The sequence below is a fragment of the Protopterus annectens genome, chromosome 5.part0 (assembly GCF_019279795.1).
Source record: "Protopterus annectens isolate FY-2018-M chromosome 5.part0, PAN1.0, whole genome shotgun sequence".
NCBI classification, from domain to species: domain Eukaryota; kingdom Metazoa; phylum Chordata; order Ceratodontiformes; family Protopteridae; genus Protopterus; species Protopterus annectens.
Window position 1 is genome coordinate 864,999,121 of NC_056735.1, and position 20,040 is coordinate 865,019,160.

General features: G+C 40.4%; 1 protein-coding gene across 4 annotated transcripts in view; it reads left to right on the forward strand.

Moving 5' to 3' along the window:
* Positions 1–20,040, forward strand: part of CARS2 (cysteinyl-tRNA synthetase 2, mitochondrial) — a 1,053,801-nt gene that overhangs the window by 250,152 nt on the left and 783,609 nt on the right. The gene's annotated exons all lie outside the window — the stretch shown is intronic.

The following is a 20,040-nucleotide window of genomic DNA, read 5'->3' on the forward strand; positions in this document are numbered from 1 at the left end:
GAGAGATTAAATTAGTTGTGTGTTCGGTACCTGCTTTCTTATTATGCATTGCTGTGTATCTTTAAAATTAAAGTTGTGTAGCTATTACACAGGCAAAAAAAAATAGTTTTGCCTTAAATATTTAAGAAACACTAATTCCATTTTACTCTCACCTGTGGTAAAGTTGGATGCTCTGCAACAGTCCCTTGAGAACCACATTCTGGTAGAGTTGGGCTGATTTTTTTTTTTTTCTTTAATTGAGTCAAGGTCAAATTTCCTCTGAAAGTACAAATGTTCTGAAAATGTATTTGTTGTCTGTGTTTTACATAGCTGCTTTTAATGGCTGGTGTAGGTGTTATACAAGTTTAGCTTGTATCCATCCATCCATCCATCCTCAACCCCTTTTTCCCATTTTGCACATGGGGCCGGGGGTGACCCTTTCTGCAGTGACAAGTTTAGCATTCTAAGAATCCATTCCTGACCAGTCCTATCAGTGAAAAGGCAGAGGTCATAATTCCTCTTTACAATTAGTAAAAACTCCTGTCCTGAATACAGATATAAAGTTCTTGGCTCTTACTGTCATAAGTAGGACTTAGGCTGCACATAGGTGGTAATCCATTAAGTACAGAAGAAGTCATTAGGGACCTGGGGACCCAAGTTGATAGCAATCTCTCATTTGACAACCACGTGGCCAAAGTGGTTAGAAAAACATTTTATATAGCCCACCTAATCATGAAGAGATTCACATCTAGATCAGGGGAGGTCATTGTACCTCTTTACTCATCCCTCATCAGGCCCATAATTGAGTACAATGCCCCTTTTGGGATGTACCTTACCAGACACCTGCAGCAACTGGAAAGACCCCAAAAGTACCTCACCAAGAGGATCAAAGGGCTCAAACAGATGCCATATGCTGCCCGGTTAAAGAAACTCCAGCTCTACTCAGTGGCATACCGCCTGCTCAGAGGCGATCTGTGCCTGACGTATAAAGCCATGTCCAACCCGGAATTAATGGACATGCTGCACCTCAGAAAATCCAAATCCCATCGAGCTATGCGCTCGAGAGACTTGAACCTCAGCACTGAAATAAATAGGACATGCTGGAGGGACAGATTCATAACCCAGAGGCTCCCTTCACTCTGGAATAAAATCCCAGTCCAGGTTAGGCAGAGTCCCACATTGACTCTCTTCAAGAGGAATCTTGATGAGTGGATGGGAGATCGTAGGTTTACCCCGGCTATCACTTCTGTGTCACTGTTAGACAGAGGCACAGTATACTAACCTCAAAAAAAGGCATAGCAAAATTAATTTAAAATGGGTGGCGAAAGCCAAACACACTCTGGCTAGGCTTATAAATGCCCTAGGGCAGATAGCCTAGTATGAACCTATGAACCTATGAGGATGGGTGGTACAAAGTCTGTATGAGAAGCCTTTGAAGAAAAATTAATGGAACAGAAAACTTAAATAGTTAGGGAGATGTTTAAGGTTTAGGAAGAAAAGTTATTGGAACAGAAAATGGAAGAGTGGAGTAGATGTAGAGATGTTTAAGTATTGTGCCTCACCGAGTCCTGTTATTACTTCAGGCATTGCAAAATCAATCAAATAACCTTGAACTCCAACTTGCCTGCTGGTGCGGATTCATGTTGATTTTGCTTGACTGATATTCAAGCAAATGTCATTTGTGCAAATAATAAGCACTGAAAATCATTTACAGTGAAAAAACAAGGCAGTTTGATCCTCTGCACTGACATGTAGGGGGATATCCCCTGAATTCTGTATGCTAACTGTACTATTGCACAATAGTTGAGAAAATACAGCAACAGCAATAGCTGAAAGTGGTTTTCAGCTCTTTTTATTCACACAAACGGTATTTGCTTGAATACCATTTTGCAAATCGATTAGATTCCATTGGTGCTAGGGGTAGAGTATTTACCACCACTGCTGCTACAGCTGCTAAAGCTGGTACACTGATTTAGCTTCCATAGGTCTGTGTCCAGGAATGAGAGGACTTAATAGCTGTCAATGTGCTCCCTGTTCTCAGAAGGGAGACGTGCTTCTGACTTTTTTTATTCCCCTTCTAATGGAGAGTAGGGAGCCAAACACAATGCTAAGACCAAAGCGTATATGTGCCCCAGTCTTTGTAGCTGAGAGATATGCATGTAATAACATTTAGTACCAGGTATATGCATTCTAGACTTTACTCATCTTATGTTGCTCACAGAACAAAATGTAAAGCATAAAAAAAGTGCATCTCTACCCTTGTAAGAAGTAATGTGGGGTGTAATAAAGGGCATTTGGTGGTGTGAAAAAAACTGAAGTTATTAGTAACAGTGATGCCAAAAAAGGAAAATGAATAATATAATTTTTTGGAAAAAATATATAACTTTGAATCTGTGTAGCCATTTTGGAATATTAAACAAGTTAAGGGGGTTGTGAAGTTTGGGGTTGCACTGTCTTGTGGAATTGAAACTTAGTTTTTGGTAAATGGTAATGAACTTAGTGAAGTGGAACATACACCAAACTGTATTAGACAAGAGAAAACTGAATGTAAATTAGATTAAGACAATAGTCGTTTGAAGGATAAATTAGATAGGTCCAAATAGTCCTTATTTAAGCAATAATCTATGACTGTGTGCGGGCATATCAGGATTTACCTACAGTTTGTGTAGTTTGATCTCAAGGACGAAGCCCAAGTGATTAAACAAAGCCAACCATGGGTAAATCCTGATATACCCACACAGAGTAATGGATTATTGCTTTTATGCAATGACATTTAAGAAAGGAATTACATACCTTTCTTAAATAATGTCACTTTGGTCTTCTTCTGTGGGCTGATGTACTCAACATGCGTATGGGACTTGTGTTCGATGCAGTGCAAGAGAAGCAATGGAGAAAAGAGAATTTCCATTACTTTTTTTTAAAATGTTTACAAACTCTGGATTTTACAAGGGACAGCAGAAAAATACAAGGAAAAGCAAGTATGTTTCTGTTTCTTTTGTTTTTCAGAACATACCTGATCCAGCATATGCCAATAGAAAGTCTGGCTGCTCAATGGTACTTCAGCAGCCAGACTTTCTTCTGTTGTTTATGACATATTTACAGTGGGAACGCTGATTGGGCTGTCCAATCAAGATGCTCTTTTTGAATAGCAGTGAGCAGTCATTAATTAATTTCTCTCCGTTTCTGTTCTTCTGTGACATAGTGAAGGGCAACTACTATTTTTATTGAACAGAGAATTCCTGTGCTGGTAACAAAATTTTACTGGGTATTCATCTCTTGTAACTTGGACCAATTTTCATTCTTTACTGTGACACAAAGTTATGGTGGATGCAGTACAACACTGTGGTCTGTGTCCATTTTAGTGATACTTTCTGTCTCCATTGGGCCTTTCTTATCCTTACTTGAAGCAAAAGAAGGACACTCTTCTTCCGCTTCTGCTTTCCCTTCAAAGCACAAGGAGCATCTCTACAAAATGGAAATACATCCTTCAGGCTCGAAAATGCTTAAAGTTGATAAAAAACCTGAAGTTTTAGCCTGTGCTGATGGCTTAGAGGTTTAAAGTTCTGATTACAGTCCAGGGAATCTGACTTTAACTAGTTTCTCATGCCTTTGACATCACAGGCATGAAGGGTGTGCATGCCCATGGGGAGGTCACCTAGCTTGCTCCTCTGGTCTGATGACAGGGCCTCAGTTGAGGAGTGGGGGCTTGTCATGATATGATGAGCTTGTGTGAAGAAGGTATGGGCACTGGCCACCCAAACCAGTGATGGAAGCCTCTGTCAGTGCAAGTGCTTTAACAGCCAGGGTCAGGCATGGGCAATAAACATAGAAAAAAGCTTTCATTGCCAGGTTGCTGGCAAGAGTACAAAGCACTCACCCTGTTGGCTGCCTGAGTGATGGTTCCCCCTTAGAGTATGTGTGACTAAAGTTAGGCTTGCAGACATGGGAGCAGAAGTAACCCTGCCCAAAAATCTGTAGTTTTGTTGGGAGATACGACTGAGGGTGATTGTAAAACTTCCAAGCCCTCTGTTTTTTCAGCTTTGCAGGTCTGCCTCTTTGACTGTGGCCCTGTGTTGTCATCAATCCTCCTTTCCTCATTTTACAGTACTATGTTAGTTAAGCTTCTGTCTGTAGTTGTTGTTAAGTCTTTTGCTGGGGACTCCTCTAGAATTCAGTCTTCTCCATTTACTTCTCTTGTTTGACACTCTATGGGGATCCCATCATTAACTATGACTTTCTGATGTTTGTTCTTAAAAGGTATGAAGCTATAACTTCTTCTCAGACTACAACTCCTCTTCCCATAACTGTAGGTCTCCAAGAGTCTGCTATTATAGTCCTTACAGTTGGCTCTCATTTCTCATCAGGTGTAGTGGCCCAGATGCTGGCTTCCCCGTTGCTTGTTCAGCTACCTGTACTCCAGAAACCCATTGCTTTTGGGCATGTCTCACCATCTGCTAATGTCTGCTAGGTGGCAATCAGTTCAACCAACATCACTAAATACTCTGCCAACTGCTTCTTTCTGATTCCTTCTCCTGGTGGTTGGGTGAAATATGACATAGCCCATCCTTGGCCAGAAGGTCTCTTTGTACTTCGCCCCATCTTTTATGATTATGAGGTTCATTTGGAAGGCTAGATTGCAAAAGGTCATAGTGATACTAGTAGCCCCTTTCTGGCCAAGGCAGATGTGATTCTCACTTCTGCAGAAGTTTGCCCTTCACTTCACTTCCTTTCAAACTTTTTTCCCTCCAATATACTGCTGTGTTGCTTATCAGGCAAGAAGAACATTGATCAGTTTGTTCTCAAGTGGACTATGGTTGCTGAAATTCCAGAAGTAGCAAAGTTCCATGACTTCTCTGACAGAGTGGTTTCATATTTTTTTCCTTCTAGAGCCCTTCCACTTAGAAGATCCTTGAGAAGAAGTAGAAAAAGTTCACCTTCTCTCTTGCAGATGACAGCGAAGACCCTTCTTGATGTCCATACCACAGGTTCTATGATGTCTGTCAGAGATATTTGATGCAGTTTTAAGTTATTTTACTGTAAGGGTGCATTTGACAGTCATTTCTAATGTTCTTGTTCATAGGTGATTGCAAGGTTAATGGCTCTAGGGGCCTTTTTAAGCCTAGCCTTGGATAGGAATTAATGATTGGAATCTGACCCTACATGAGATTTGATTCTCTTTGTAAAATTTATTTTATGTTGGACAAGGCGTCCCTTTCTCCAACCAAGGCTGCAAATTATGCTAAGTTAATTTCTTCTGTTATTACAACTGTCATTCACTCCAGCATTGCACAAATTGCTGAGTTCTTGCCTTCTCACTCCTCCTCCTCTTAAGCATTTATGCTGTTCCCACAAATTCCAGAAAAGTGCATAAAGGCCAGTGCAGGCAGATAGAGGGAGGGACGAGGAGTAATGCAGCCGCAACAGCTCTCAGTGTGAGGCTGGGGTCTAGGAGACAAAAAAAAACAGCTTTGTAATGAGTAAATATATTAAAGTAATGGAGAATTGCCTAAGCAGCCAGCTAGAGATACCCAGTTTACACTGCTGCTAAGTTTGTGGATGGAATGCAGACACCTGCCTGCATCTTCCTGAATCCAGCAGTTGCATTCTCAAGCGATGATATGTATAGCCATTACTGAGTTCTTATGGTTGGAGGGAGGTAGTGCAAAAGAGTTTTGTGTAGGCTGTATTGAGCAGTTAAGTTGTCTGCTCTGTGTCTGTTAGCCACAGAGTACAAAAGCAAACCAATGCACAGTACAGCAGCAAACGCACTGTCACTGACTGGCTATAAGATGCAGCAACGTGACATACACTACAGATAGAACTGCTTCCACTGCAGGGAATACCACCTCCCTGCATTCATTATATATACATTGATGGAAGCACACTGCTAATGCTTTGTGACACATTGAACCATAGGACAGTGTACAAAATATGACCCAGCGACTAACAGTATAGAGTGGTGGCATGTAGGCAATACATGAGACCTTAAGTGACCTTGATGTACAACTGACAAGAAAGCCCTTAGCCCCATTCTTGCCCTGTTTTGGCCTTGTGGAGACAACACACTGTAAACACTATGAAGTAGTACCATGGGACTGCTTGAAAAACTTGGACAGGTTTCCCACATTGTGCATTCAAAACAAAGGTAGAACTACCTAGCATGCTTTGTTGTCAGTGTATGGGAAGCCATGGAGTTACTAACCATAGATGTGGCCATGTGAAGCACTACTGTGTAGTTACAACTTTGAGGTCATCTATTGGTGACAGGAAACACTATGGCCCTTATCTGCACTAAGTTCTGACAGTGAAGTAACATGCTCAAGTATAGTTTGCTCAGCCCCTGAGCTCCCTGAAGTCAGGTATCCTTGCGTACCCTCTACTAGCGTACCCTACAGATTAACATTTCTGAATATTTAAAGTGCATGATCATGTCTGTGCTCCACCTAGAAGTACACCACCTAGTATAGGGAGCCTGCTTTAAATTTCCTAAAGGGGAAGACTGTAAACTGGAAAGGAGTGTATTTCATAACTCTGTTTCATATATATTTTGCAGTGTTTAGTATATTCACATTGTATAATTTTAGACCACTGTTACTAAAACTTATGATAGCACAGCTATCATCAAACAGTGGCACATGTTGGAGATGCCTCCTAATCAGGGGATTGCACTGCCTTTAACTGAAAAACGTGGGTAGATGATTAAACAGAAGAAGAAGAAGTCTATGCAGATCCACACACGATGGAACATGATGAGGGTTTAATGAGAATGACCCACAAGTGTGGCAAAGGGTGTTCATAAAGGGCACGGTGGTGATAGACAATGTCCCATGACAATTTGGAGTATAGGTCAAAGTCTTAGTTATGGCTTTTAAATAGCAAATTTAAGCCATGCGGTTGTCATATTTGCAGCTTTAAACACTACACGTCTAAAATGGACAAATTTCAAGCAGACATCTGATCCTCAGCTTATTGTTTTATGCAGCAGGACATGTAGGAGATTTACCAGGCCTCTGTCTGTCCTATCCAAATGTGTGTAGATAACACAGTGGTGCCTGTGATACCAGTATACTTTGTGATGGATTTAAAAAAAAAAGTCTGTTGTGTCTGTAGGTGCTGTTTTTGTTTTTGCCCAGATAATCTGGTGTCATGTATCTGCTCTGGTGTTGTAGAGGGTATAGCCCTGACAATGGCCCAGTTGACTCAAGTTCGATTAGTGGCTTGGGTGCCTGATGGAGTTGACAGGGAAGACGAGCTGTTCCTGTCCTCAGAGCGAAGGTGTATGCTGGTGTCTTTCTAGCAGCGGCTAGAACTCAGAAAGTGATAGACATCACGGTGGGGGGCAGGATAGATGGCATAGTGCATGCCCCTTAGAGCCAGGGGGCAGTGAACATTTTAGTTTCCTCATAAGTCAGCCATAGCTTGACGTTAGGCACAGAGGAGAGGGGTATAGGCCATGCAAAACCCCCAAACTGCACAGATACCTGCAGCACTCCAGATGCTCAGCTCACGAGAGAAAGGAATAATTACAAAGCTGGGCTGTCAGATGGAAGGACAGACAGACTTATTGAGTGGGGCAAAATCTTGATAACAGAAATGGGTACTGGATTTAAAAAAAAAAAAAAAAAGTTAATTTGGTGACTTGTGGAAACTGTGCAGCAGTGTCAGTCAGCTTGTAGCGCTTACCAGCTTTCTCACGCTTGAACCCATGGATCATAGTAGCAATGACGTACCAGTGGTAGCAGGCATGGATGACCAGTGCAGACCTATGACTGACAAATTTGCAGAGCAGTATGTATTTGAAAAAGCAGAGAGGATATTTGTAGAAAAGGTATTTTGCTTGTGTGTGGTATGGTTCAATATTCATTCCTGGCTTGGCTGGCCGACTTAGCTGTCGATGGACTGCCAACAACACAGAATTTAGGAGAGGTATGGCATAATCTCCTGAAGCCCAGCTTGGTGAAGGTGCATGTGACACAGTATTATATGATGTGTTTGTATAGCCTGCACAGAACTGTACCAGACTTGAGTGTTTTAGATTCGGATACAGTAGTAGACTGCAGTAAGCACAGGATGCTCGTAAAGACACCCTGCATGCTTATGCACAGTAATTGAAGTTAAGCTCTCATAATCCATCCTAGGCGGTGTGATTTCTGTGGTTTCTAAAATGCTCTAGTGAGATGTATGCACCTGGTTCTGTTCGTACGACACTTGTCCCGCCATATGTTCTTTGCATGCAGTGTTGTTGTACAGGTGGGATTTCATTCATGTTCCACAGCGCCTATACCTTTACATCTGTTAATGTACTGTGTCCTACACTTTGTTTTCATTATGTTGTCCTAAGTTGCCAGGTTATGTGCATTTAAATTTATGATACGCATCTTGTTTTCTACTTGCTTGGCATCCAATGCCCTTTGCATGGTCAGTATATATTGCCATTGCCTGTTGTGCACACCTGCTGTTTGAATATCTAATGCAATGTGTTTTTCCAGCTTGGTATTGTTTTGTCCCCATGCTTCCATCACTGCTGATAAACATTTTAAACCATTATGCCAACCCCCTACCCCACACTATGGGTGTGGGTCATAAATTGAACATTCTGGATTATTGACCAGGGTTTGAGAAAGAGACAAAAAGGAAGAAAGAGGAGAATAGTAGTATGTTTGTATAACATTGTGAGACTAGCAATCAGGATAAATGACAGCACCTGGGAAAGACAGGGATGGCACAGTGCAAGGAGATAAGGATGATGATGGAGAATGAGAAGGCAACAAAGGTGCATGTTAGAAGGGAGTTGAGAGGGATCAGACCAGGGAACAACACTTTTAGGGCATGCTACTGAAAGAGCAAAGCAGCGGTTCCTGTTTACTTCAAAGTTAGGTGAGGCCAGTGTCAGTTTTAAGTAAATAACTGATCACACACCACTAAACATGCTAAACAGTCTTACAGCAATTGTCTTTCTTTGTAGAACATATGCCAGAAGTAGTTTGAGAAAGTCAGTTAATTTCAAGCTGATGAGCTGGTAGTATAGGTTCCACCATAATTCCACAAAACCCAACACTTCTAAACACAAAACACATGATATATAAACATAATACCACATAAAAGCAAAAGAAAAAAGGTATCCCCTTTATTATTCGTAGTTCGAGTTCACTCTAAGTCCGAGAAAGGTCCTATTACTTATGTATGCATCAGGATAATAAGTTGGATCCAAACGAGTGTTACAGCTGAGCTCAGACTCTGGTAGTTTCATTACACTCATCATATAGAAAATGACTTAGTGATACAGTTATAGAAGAAATATGATATTGACAGGATAGCTACATGACAAGAAAAAAATTCCGTTGCTATTTCAAGTCTACTGCATCAGTTGTCAAAATTCATGAATTATAGGGTCTGTTATTCAAACACAGTAGAGTGATTATGCCAGTCCAGCTATACAGTTTCATGTTAGAGTGAGAATATATGAGTGACACATGGCAACTGTTAAAAGTACACATGACATTATATTTTGGCTAGGAATTTGCAGAAAGATGAACTGATGGTACAAAGCTGTCAAATTAGCAACATGTACTACAAAGGCAACTCTAAAGGGGTACTGATACCTCACAAGATTTATTTCAGTTCAGAGACAGTAAGCATCTTATATGTGTTGATTGCTATTCAGTGTACCTTGAGGTCATCAAGTTAAAATATACTCCCTCATCAACTAACATAACACTGTTAAAGTTAGTTTTTCCGTAACATGGTTTTCCTGATTTGCATTGTTTCACTCAAATGCACAATAGTCCTGCCAAACCAGATCAAAAACTGTTAAACTATGATTGAACATCAGAGAGTCGGTTCATTCTCAGACTGCTTCTGTGTCCAGCAGTTTCAGCTACTTTACTGACGTTACTGATTGTGATGGAACGAATAAAATTAATAAAAAAATAATTAAATAATGGACACAGTAATGTATTTGTTTCAGCACATTGCAGCCAAACACCTACAGTGCAACTTGCAGCATTCTTTGAGCACACAAAACACACAGATGTGGCCTCCAGTTGCAGCCTCTTTATTGGGTGTATACATCTTAAATGTCTGATTGTGATCAAATGAATGAATGAAAACATATTTCAGCATGTTGCTGCCAGACACATCTAGTACAATACACTGCAACCTCCATGTGCATACAGATGTGCCCAGGAATTACAGCCACTTTATTGGAGGTATATACCTCATAAGTGTGATTATGATCAAATTAATTAATGAATAAATAAATGATTGCCATAATAATGTATTTCATCTCCGTGTTGACCTATGTAGTGCAACATATTTCAATCCCACACATGCAGATGTACCCACAAGTTACAGCCACATTAGCTATGTACTGCTCAGATGTATCTGCTGAAATAAATGGATGAATACATAATTAAAGTATGTATTTCAGCTCTTTGTACTCCAGTCCATATAAATAAATAAGTGAATACATAATTAAAGTATACAGTAATGTATTTCAGCTTTTTATACTCCAGTGCATTTAATGCAACTCATTTCAACTCTCCATTATACACAGACAGATGTGTCTACCAGTTACAGCCACTTTACTAACTGTACTTATGTCAAATGTCTGATTGTGATCAAATGAATAAGTAAAACAAGTAATGCCACAGTAACATATTGCGTCTTATTATTGTGAGACGCAAATAGAACAACCCATTGCAACTAACCCCACTCATGCTTGTGTGTTCACACACACAGATGAGCCCACAAATTATTGCCATTTTTTACTGTAAATCTCAGATGTCTTATTGTGATCAAATGTTTTGACTGTAGGTTTCAGATGTCTTATTGTGATCAAATGAATGAGTGAAGAAATAATGGCCACAATTTATGTATTTTAGCTTGTTGTTATCAGACACATATATTACACCCAAGTGCAACCTCATGATGCATGCATGCACTTCCTTGCATACACACACACACACAGACACAGTTTTATTTATTTATATATATTTTTGACCGGGCTTTTTTCTTTCAGGGACAACCTGGGAGCATTTCTTGGTTAAGTGATTTACTCACAATGACTCAGTAGCAAATGGAGGCAGAAGGAATCAAATCCTGTACCCTGGGCTACAAGAAATAACTCATTAAAACTACACAGCCTTAGTTTCTTGCACTAACTGCCAGATGTTAACGCAACTCAGCTGTATTACAAAATGTATACCATTCTATAGTCTGTCTGGCAGTAGCAATTCAACAGAACACACAGTCATCGTTAACACAGGTCTCATAGCATAGCATTGTTTTGTTTAATTATTAAAAACCTTGCACTTTGCTTTGTCCATTCACAGCAAGTCAAGCATTCTTGTACAGGCTCCATCAGGCATCAGTAACAAACTCAAAAACTCCAGCTAGGAGTCTAAGAATGACAACCACTATGGGAATATGAAATTAACCTAATGACTCCTCTGTTAAAATGTGAACTTTATTCAAAAAGATCACAAAATAACAAAGAAAAACTGAGTGCTTTTGTCCATGGAACTTCATCAGAGTTTGAAACAAGGCAGCTCCACGATCCTTTTAAAAACTCATTAAACAATCAAATTTCATCAATGGGAAATAACACTACCTATTGGATAAAGAACAAACAAGGAACTAATGCATAGTAAAATGTAGAACCTTAAAGTCACAGTAACAAAATCAATTGTAAAATAGTTCAGACCTGTCTAAAATCATTTTACCATCAATGCAAATAAAAGTAATAAAAACTTAGAAGTTCTTAGAACAGCATTGCCACTGTAAAAAAAAAAAAAAAGTATATAGCAGACGTTTGTAAAAAAATCTGTGCTAGTAAAACTGGCCACTATTTGGTATAAATCAGCTTAGCACAGTGCCCTGTCCTTTAAAATACTAACAATAGATATTGAGTCATAATCCCAGTAGGTGACATGCATTTAATCGCAGTTGCCAAACCAATTCCTTCATTTCTAACATATTGCCATTGTCCTCCCCGCTTACAGATTTGCAAACATGATCCACAACAAAAAAAAAAAATCAAAATTTTTTGAAATTCAAGTACTAGATAGAATGTTTATACAAAGCATTTGTAGGGTTATGTTTTTTAATATTGTAGAGGTGTTCCCTCATACGATCCTTTAATTTATGCTTCACCTTTCCTGCATAAAATGCTGAACAATAGTCACAAATGGCCACTTATACCACCTGAGTAGAATTACAATCACATTTGCCAGGACAAGGTAAAGTGTGAGGATAGTTCTCTATTACCATATATGGGCCCTCGTATACAATCCTACAAAATTTACATCTCCCACATTTAGCCATATGATGGACCCAGTTAATATTCACTTTATCAGAATTTCTTTCTAACAGATTTTTGTATTGGAGTCCCTGCTGTAAACAGCCATAGGTTGTCCGCCCATTATGTACACCATATCACTTGGAACTACTTTATTCCAAAGCTGTCTAAACGCACATACTTATGTCACTGTTTCCTGGCTATATGGTATAACAAATGGTAGTATCTTGCCAGTTTTTTGCACAGCTCCACTTTTAATAACTACGTTATCGACTGTATTTAATCGCAGTGAGAACCAGGGTCACGCAATAAGGGGGCAAACCTAGTTGCCCTACCCTTAAGCACTTCTTCCTTTACAGTGGTTAGTAAATTGTCCTGATAACCTCTGTCTCAGTATATTCCATAAGTGTTGAATCTCTCTCTTAAAATTCTCATTATCACTTATTAACATAGACAAGCATACTGTTTGTCTTTTGAAAATTCCCTTCTTTTGATGGAAGGGATGGCAACTGTCAAAGTGTAAGTAGGAGTTCAAAAAATGCTTTTTTCTATAAATATTGGATGGGAATCTATTAAAACTTCTGTATTTTGCCAGAATCACATCCAGGTAATTAATTTCATCATAATCATAATGAAACGTAAATCTTAAACTAGTGTTTTTCTCTAAATATTCAACAAAAAAATTAAAATTTTCAACTGTGCCTTTCCAAAGAAGTAAAATGTTATCCAGGAATCTGAAGTGTGTGTGCATCAAAGGATGGAAGTTAGAATTAAAAAAAAAAAACATTTTCCCATTTTCCCAGAACTCCATTGGCATAAATGGGGACACAAGCCACTCCCATCGCCAAACCTGATGTTTGATGGAAATACTCTCCTTCAAAATATAAATAATGGTTAGTAAGGATGATTTCAAGCAAAGTTTCTATAACAAAAATCATATTGCTTGATAAACTCTTTTGCTGAGTCAAAAAGTCTACAAACAAATACTGTCCTTCAGAATGAGAGATTACTACATCAATGGTAACAAATATCAGGGACTCCAAATACTCAACTGCCCTTATATTTTCTAAAAGGTGCCAAGAATCTCTAAAAATATAACCATGGTTTTCAAAACATTTCTTGCACAAACTGTCAATATATTTCCCTAAATGCTCGGACTTCGATCGTTTCCCATCGACTACAGGTCTAAATGTGGGATCAGTTTGATTCTTGTGCATTTTAGGTATCGCGAACAAGGCAGAAAACAAGGGTTTGGATACCATTAAATAATGTAAGGCCCCTTGAAACATTGGCTCACTTAATATCATATCTATCTTATTGTAAGCAGTATTGATCTCATTCCTGGATACACTTCTAAGTAGGTTCACCCAAAAGCAAATCAAACATCTTTAGGGAATAATCAAAACTATTCATGAGGACTACTGCACCACCCTTGTCTGGTTTCATTATGTTTTACACTTCTGTCTGCTTTAATAAAGTCCAAGATTTGTCATTCTTCCTTAGACAAATTGTCGATAAACTTCCCCCTGACTTTAATCAAATGCCTAAATTTTCCCATATTCTTTTAAAACCAAAACAAGGGGGTTCACAAGGGGTAAAAATGCACTTTTCCTTTTCACTCCAACACTTTGAGTGTTATCCTCTGGATTAGAAAAACATAACCTTAAATTTAACTGTCTAGTATATAATTTTACTTGAATTAAAATATTTGCTATGTCCACTATAAAATTAGGAATTAATTGAAAACCTCTTTTAAGAACAGAGATAACACCATCAGTTGAAGTATGGTCAGACATATTAAGTATTTTAAAATCATTGCTCACCAAGTTGTTAAACTGACCATCTAAATAGTGGACAGCAGAACTGATAGAGTCACTGTGAACAACTTCTAAGGTCTCCTCCCCTTCCCTTGGCTAATTGAGCAATGATTGGGGGTATTGTTCTTTCTTAAATTCGAGGACAAACCCCCCCTTCCTGGCAATCCTGTCTGATCTTCTCAATTGCAGTTCTTCTAAAAAACATTGTCCATAGAATAACTGATGTCTCGGCTAGAAATAGGATTAAGTTCCTCTAGATTGTCCAACATATTCACTTCATTGTCCCTATAAGGCATGTTGTTAGATGAGGGGGGGGTTGGGTAGGGTAGGCTTCATTGTTTTCATAGTAACACTTGTCCCTATACAGTTTTGCACTTCACTTCTTTAGCCTTTTTAATAATAGTATCCACCTTAGGAAATACACTATTATATTTGGCTTTATTAGTATTAAAAGCAAGGTCTAAACAAATCATATTAAGTTCTTGAAGTTCTACATTTAACAGATTAATTTTCCTTTCATTGTCTTTCATCAGAAATTCAGTAAGTTTTAACCCGGTGGCATCAAACAGTTCTAGTAACTCTTTATGTAAATTAGAGTTGTCCTTTAAACAAACAGGAAATTTCCAAAATCTAAGACCTTTAGGAAGTCCCTTTTTACGTAAACATTCCATAAAGTAAGAATTGTCCAGCTGGAGGGTCCCCAGCTTGTTTAATTTATGTTAAGTCTGTAAGCTGTGTTTTTACATTTTTTGAGGAACATTAGGAGCCAAATTAAATAAAAAATGCAGAGCCGAAAGCCAACTATGAAAGTTAATAGATATCTGGGTACTTACACTTGGAAGACCATTGCTTGCATCAGGATATAAAGAATTCTCAGCTAGGCTTGATGGAAATCCTGGTGAGCCTGCCTGTTCATAATTTCTGTGAGAAGAAATAAAGATTGCTTCTTGGTTGGCTGGTAGAACTTTTATTCAGGTCTGAACTGTTTTACAGTTGATTTTATTACTGTGACTTTAAGGTTCTACATTTTACTGTGCATTAGTTCGTTGTTTGGTCTTTATCCAGTAGGTGTTATTTCCCACTATATGAAATCTGATTGGTTAATGAGTGTTTAAAAGGATCTTGGAGCTACATTGTTTCAAACTCTGATGAAATCACATTTGTAATGGACAAAAACACTCAGTTTTACTTTATTTTGTGATCATTCTGAATAAAGTTTGGGTTTTAACAGAGGAGACATTTGGTTAATTTCACATCCGCAGAGTGGTGGATGTTCTTCATCTCACATTGCTGCAGTCCTAACACTTGGGTAGTCCGCTGTCCTCGGTCGGCCCGAATATCAAAGTATAAGGCTGACGTCGGTCAGGGCGCATTTGACTGACGTCAGGACGTCAGGGTACAAATGCGCATGACCGACGTCATATCCTCAGTCTTTTTTGCTGCATGGTCCGATGCAGAAGCAGTATTGCAAGTGCCGGTTGGCGTTCTGAGATTTTTCGATTTAGAAGTTTCAGACCGAGTTCAAAGTTGGCTAAGTACCCCGTTGGGGAATATTTTAGTTTTTTCTTGCCTCAGTCATTTACCGGATGTCAGAAAAAGTTAATAATTGCATTTCTTGTGGGAAACAGATACCGCATAGAGATTATCATACTTTGTGTATTCCTTGCTTAGGGCCTGAGCACGACGTTGTTGGCTGTCGCTCTTGTGCTAGATTTAATAAGCGCACTATAAAGAGAAGGTTGGATTGTGCAAGGTTAGTCTTTGGGAAGCGGTGCAACTATAAAATGCCGTCGGATGCTCCGGCCCGCTTCTTCAAGAAGTGCAAGGACAAGGCAGTTAAGCCTAGGCTAGAAGAACCGACTGTACCAGACGCCGGTTCTTTAGAGGTGTCGGTGGAGCCGGTGGCTCCACCGGAGGTTTCTTTGTGTTCCCAGGGTGAGACCTTATTATTGCAGGATGTGGCCTCTCAGGAGACTAGTCAGGCTGAGGGGCTTCTCATCTTACTATACTCCCTCCCTTCCCAAGGTGGCTAGGCCCTCTCCTTCTGTTTCAAAGGCTTCCCCCAGGGGCAGGCCAGGTTTGGCTTCAGTTGGTGTTACCCCTAGCTCCTCAGGTACTGTGCCCAAGAAGCATATGCTTAAAATGGCAGAAGATTTGATTACTTTGATTAGGGGTTCTATGCCCCCTCCTGATAAGAGACCTAGGGTGGATCCTGAGCTGGGGGTTTTGAGCAGGCTTCAGATGTTTCAGAGTCTTCGGCTGAAGACTTGCAGGAGTACTCTCCTTATTCTGATTCTGATGTGGATGATTCTACTCCTTCTGCTACTCCTCCTGAGGATTTTTCTTTTTCAGAAACTCTTCATTCCATGAGGGAGCATTTTAAGTGGGAGGGTCAGGACTTCTCTGATTCCAGGAAAAGGCTTAGGAATTTCTGTTTTTACCCCAGCATAGGCCTTTGGCTATACCTCCTGTTTTGGATGTAGTGGACGATGTTTTTACAGAAGCTTCTCTTAATCCTGATTCTTTGCCTCCTGCTCCTGTTAAGCCGGATAGGTATTACAGGGTGCCTGAAGCTCATAAGTATCTTTTTAAGAGTCCTAGGGCAGACCCAGAGACTGTTAGCCAGGGGCCTAAAGGTGTTAAGGCTTCTGTTGTTAAGAATCCGGTTCCTGCAGACAAGGAGGCTAGGGCCTTGGATAGATGGGGAAAGAAAGTCTATACTTCTTCCACTCTTGCTATGAGGGCTCTGAATTGCCAGTTTCACATGTTGAAATACCAAAATTATCTCCTTTCACTATTGAAGTCTAAGGTTGATGCTCTGGCAGTAGGTATTGATTGTAAGGAGTTGCAAGATTTAGTGCATGTTTCTGAACAGGTGGGTAAGCATTCTTTGCAATGTGGTTTTGATGCTGTACAGGCCTCGTCTAGGGTGGCTGCCACTGGGTCAGTCCTTCGCAGGCACGCCTGGCTGAGGGATCAGAATTTGTCTGAACATGTTAAGACAAGGATTTTAGATGCTCCTTTACAATCTGACGTGTTGTTTGGTCCTCCTGTTGAGACAGTTTTAAAGAAAATGGAAGACAAGGCTAAGTCTATGCAGACTGTTAAAGATTTTTGCAGGTCCAGCCTCCAAAGTTTAGTAGAAATTGGCCTACTAAAGGGTGGACGATCCTTCTTATGGTTCACAGTCTAGGGGTAGATCTAGACGTGGTAAGGGCAGAGCCCAGGGCTCTTTCAGGCCTAGAACAGGGAGTTCTCCTGCACAGGCTTCGGTGAGGGCAGGGGTCAGTCCTTTCGTCAGCAGACCCAATGACCTACCTTTTCAGCTGCCAGAGCCTGCTCGTCTGGCAGCACCTTTGGGAGGAAGGTTGGCACTTTTCAAAGAAAATTGGAGTTTAATTACCCAGGACAGATGGGTATTGCATATCATTCACCACGGCTACAGGTTTTATTTCCATACCTTGCCTCCTTTCAAAGGCATGCCAGACGTTCCTCCTCCACAAAGACTAGAGGCTCACAAACAGGTTTCTCTGTTGCTCCAACTGGGGGCCATACAGCCGGTCCCTCTGCCAGAAGTGGGCCTAGGATTTTATTCTCGCCTGTTCCTAGTACCAAAGAAGGGGAACACGTTGCGACCAATTTTGGATTTATCTATCCTCAACACTTATCTGGACATTCCCAAGTTCAAAATGTTGACGTTGCAGCAGCTTTTACCTCTGCTGGGCAAAGATCATTGGATGGTAACTTTGGATCTCAAGGAGGCTTACCTTCATGTTCCTATCAGACTAAGTTGCAGGAAGTATCTGCGTTTTCGAGCTGGGACTTCTCACTATCAGTTCTCTGCATTGCCCTTTGGCTTATCTACTGCGCCCAGAGTGTTCACGAAAGTTCTGGCTCCAGTGATAGCTTTCTTCAGACTAAAAGGAATACAGATCTATCCTTATTTGGACGACTGCCTAATTCTGGCTCAAGGAAGAGAAGAGCTTCTTCATCATTTGGATTATGTGATAGCAGTGCTAAGATGCCTAGGGTATTCTGTGAATGAAATAAAGTCCAGTCTAGTACCCTCTCAAGACATGTGCTTTCTGGGTGTGAGACTGAATACAGCATCCCAGATGGCCTTTTTAACCCCGGACAAACAAAAGAGTCTATCCCTTTACTTCCATCAACTATCTCATCAGTCCGGCTGACTGCAAGGACAGTCCTTCAAGCCTTAGGGTTCATGGCATCTTGTATTCTGGTGCTTCCCAATGCCAAACTGCATATGAGGAAGCTACAATGGTATCTCAAAAATGTATGGACACAGCACTGCCAGGATCTAGACACTGTCATTCAAATAATACCTTGCATTCAAAAGGAATTTTTGTGGTGGGCTCAGGAATGTCACCTAAACAAGGGACTCTCTGTGACCCGCCAGAGGCGAGTCAGATTTTAACGACAGATGCCTCAGACAAAGCTTGGGGAGCTCATCTAAATGGAAAGTGGATACAAAACAAGTGGCCTGTCAGACTACAACATCTACATATCAACATGGAGGAGATGTTAGCAGTCCAGTTTGCATTAATTGCTTTCAAGGAATTGCTTCTTCCAGGGCAGGTGTTGATTCTAACAGACAACACAACTGTCATGTGGTACATCAACAAGCAAGGGGGAACGCATTCTTATCCTCTATGCAGGCAAGCAATGATTTTGTGGGAGACTGTTCTCAGTTTACAGCTCAATCTTCAGGCAAGGTTTCTGCCAGGAGCACAGAACTCCTTAGCAGATGTGTTGAGCAGACGAATTATGGATCCCCACGAGTGGAAATTGGATCCTCATGTATTTCAGAAATTGACAGTGTCATGGGGAACTCCAGACATAGATCTGTTCGCTTCTCCACTAAACCATCAGCTGCCAACGTTTTGCACAAAAAGGTTTCATCCCACAGCTTGGAAAGTGGATGCTCTTTCTTTCAATTGGAGCAATCTTCATGTATATGCCTTTCCACCTCTGCCTCTCCTCCCAAAGGTACTTCTAAAGGTCAGACAGGACAAGCCAAGGATGATTTTAATAGCTCCGGATTGGCCTTGACAACACTGGTACCCATTACTGAGAAGTCTGGTACGGAAGCCTCCATGGCCTTTGCCTTCGATTCCACACCTGTTGTCGCAGGAGGACAGCCATTTGCTAAATGTCAAGCTTCACTCTCTGCACCTAACAGCCTGGCATATTCTGTTTTGAACCAAAGTGGGCCTCCACTTCCTCAGCAAGTTTTGAATGTTATTTTGGAAGCTAGGAGGCCTAGTACAAGGAAAGTGTACGCAGACAAATGGAAGAGATTTTTGTTTTGGAGTGCAGCAAAAGATTTTGATGTTTCTGAGCCTAATTTGAGTGTGGCTCTTCAATATCTTACTGAGTTACTGGACAAAGGTTTGTCTTTCTCTTCTATTAAAGTTCATGCTGCAGCAATTTCAGCTCACTATGATTGCAACCCACCATTGTTTTCTCATCCTTTGTTCAAGCAATTTCTTAGAGGGGCAAAGAATATAAGACCCCCACGAAGAGCTCCTACTCCTGCTTGGGATCTCAATTTTGTGTTGGAGAAACTCACTCTACAACCTTTTGAGCCTGCAGCTACTGCTGAGTTGAAATATTTATCTTGGAAGACTGTTTTTTTGTTGGCCATTACCTCTGCAAGAAGGGTTTCTGAATTACAGGCCCTTATGGCAGTTGAGCCTTTCTTGATTTTCCATAAGGATAGGGTATCATTACGTACTAATCCTTCCTTTATGCCTAAGGTGGTTTCCAGTGTGGCTTTAAACCAAACTATTCATTTGCCTACTTTTTATGCAAATCCCCAAAATAAAGGGGAAAAGATTTTGCACACTTTAGATGTCCACAGGCAGTTGCGTTATTATTTGGACAGAACTAAAGGGTTCAGGCAGTCTCAGCAGTTGTTTGTTTCTT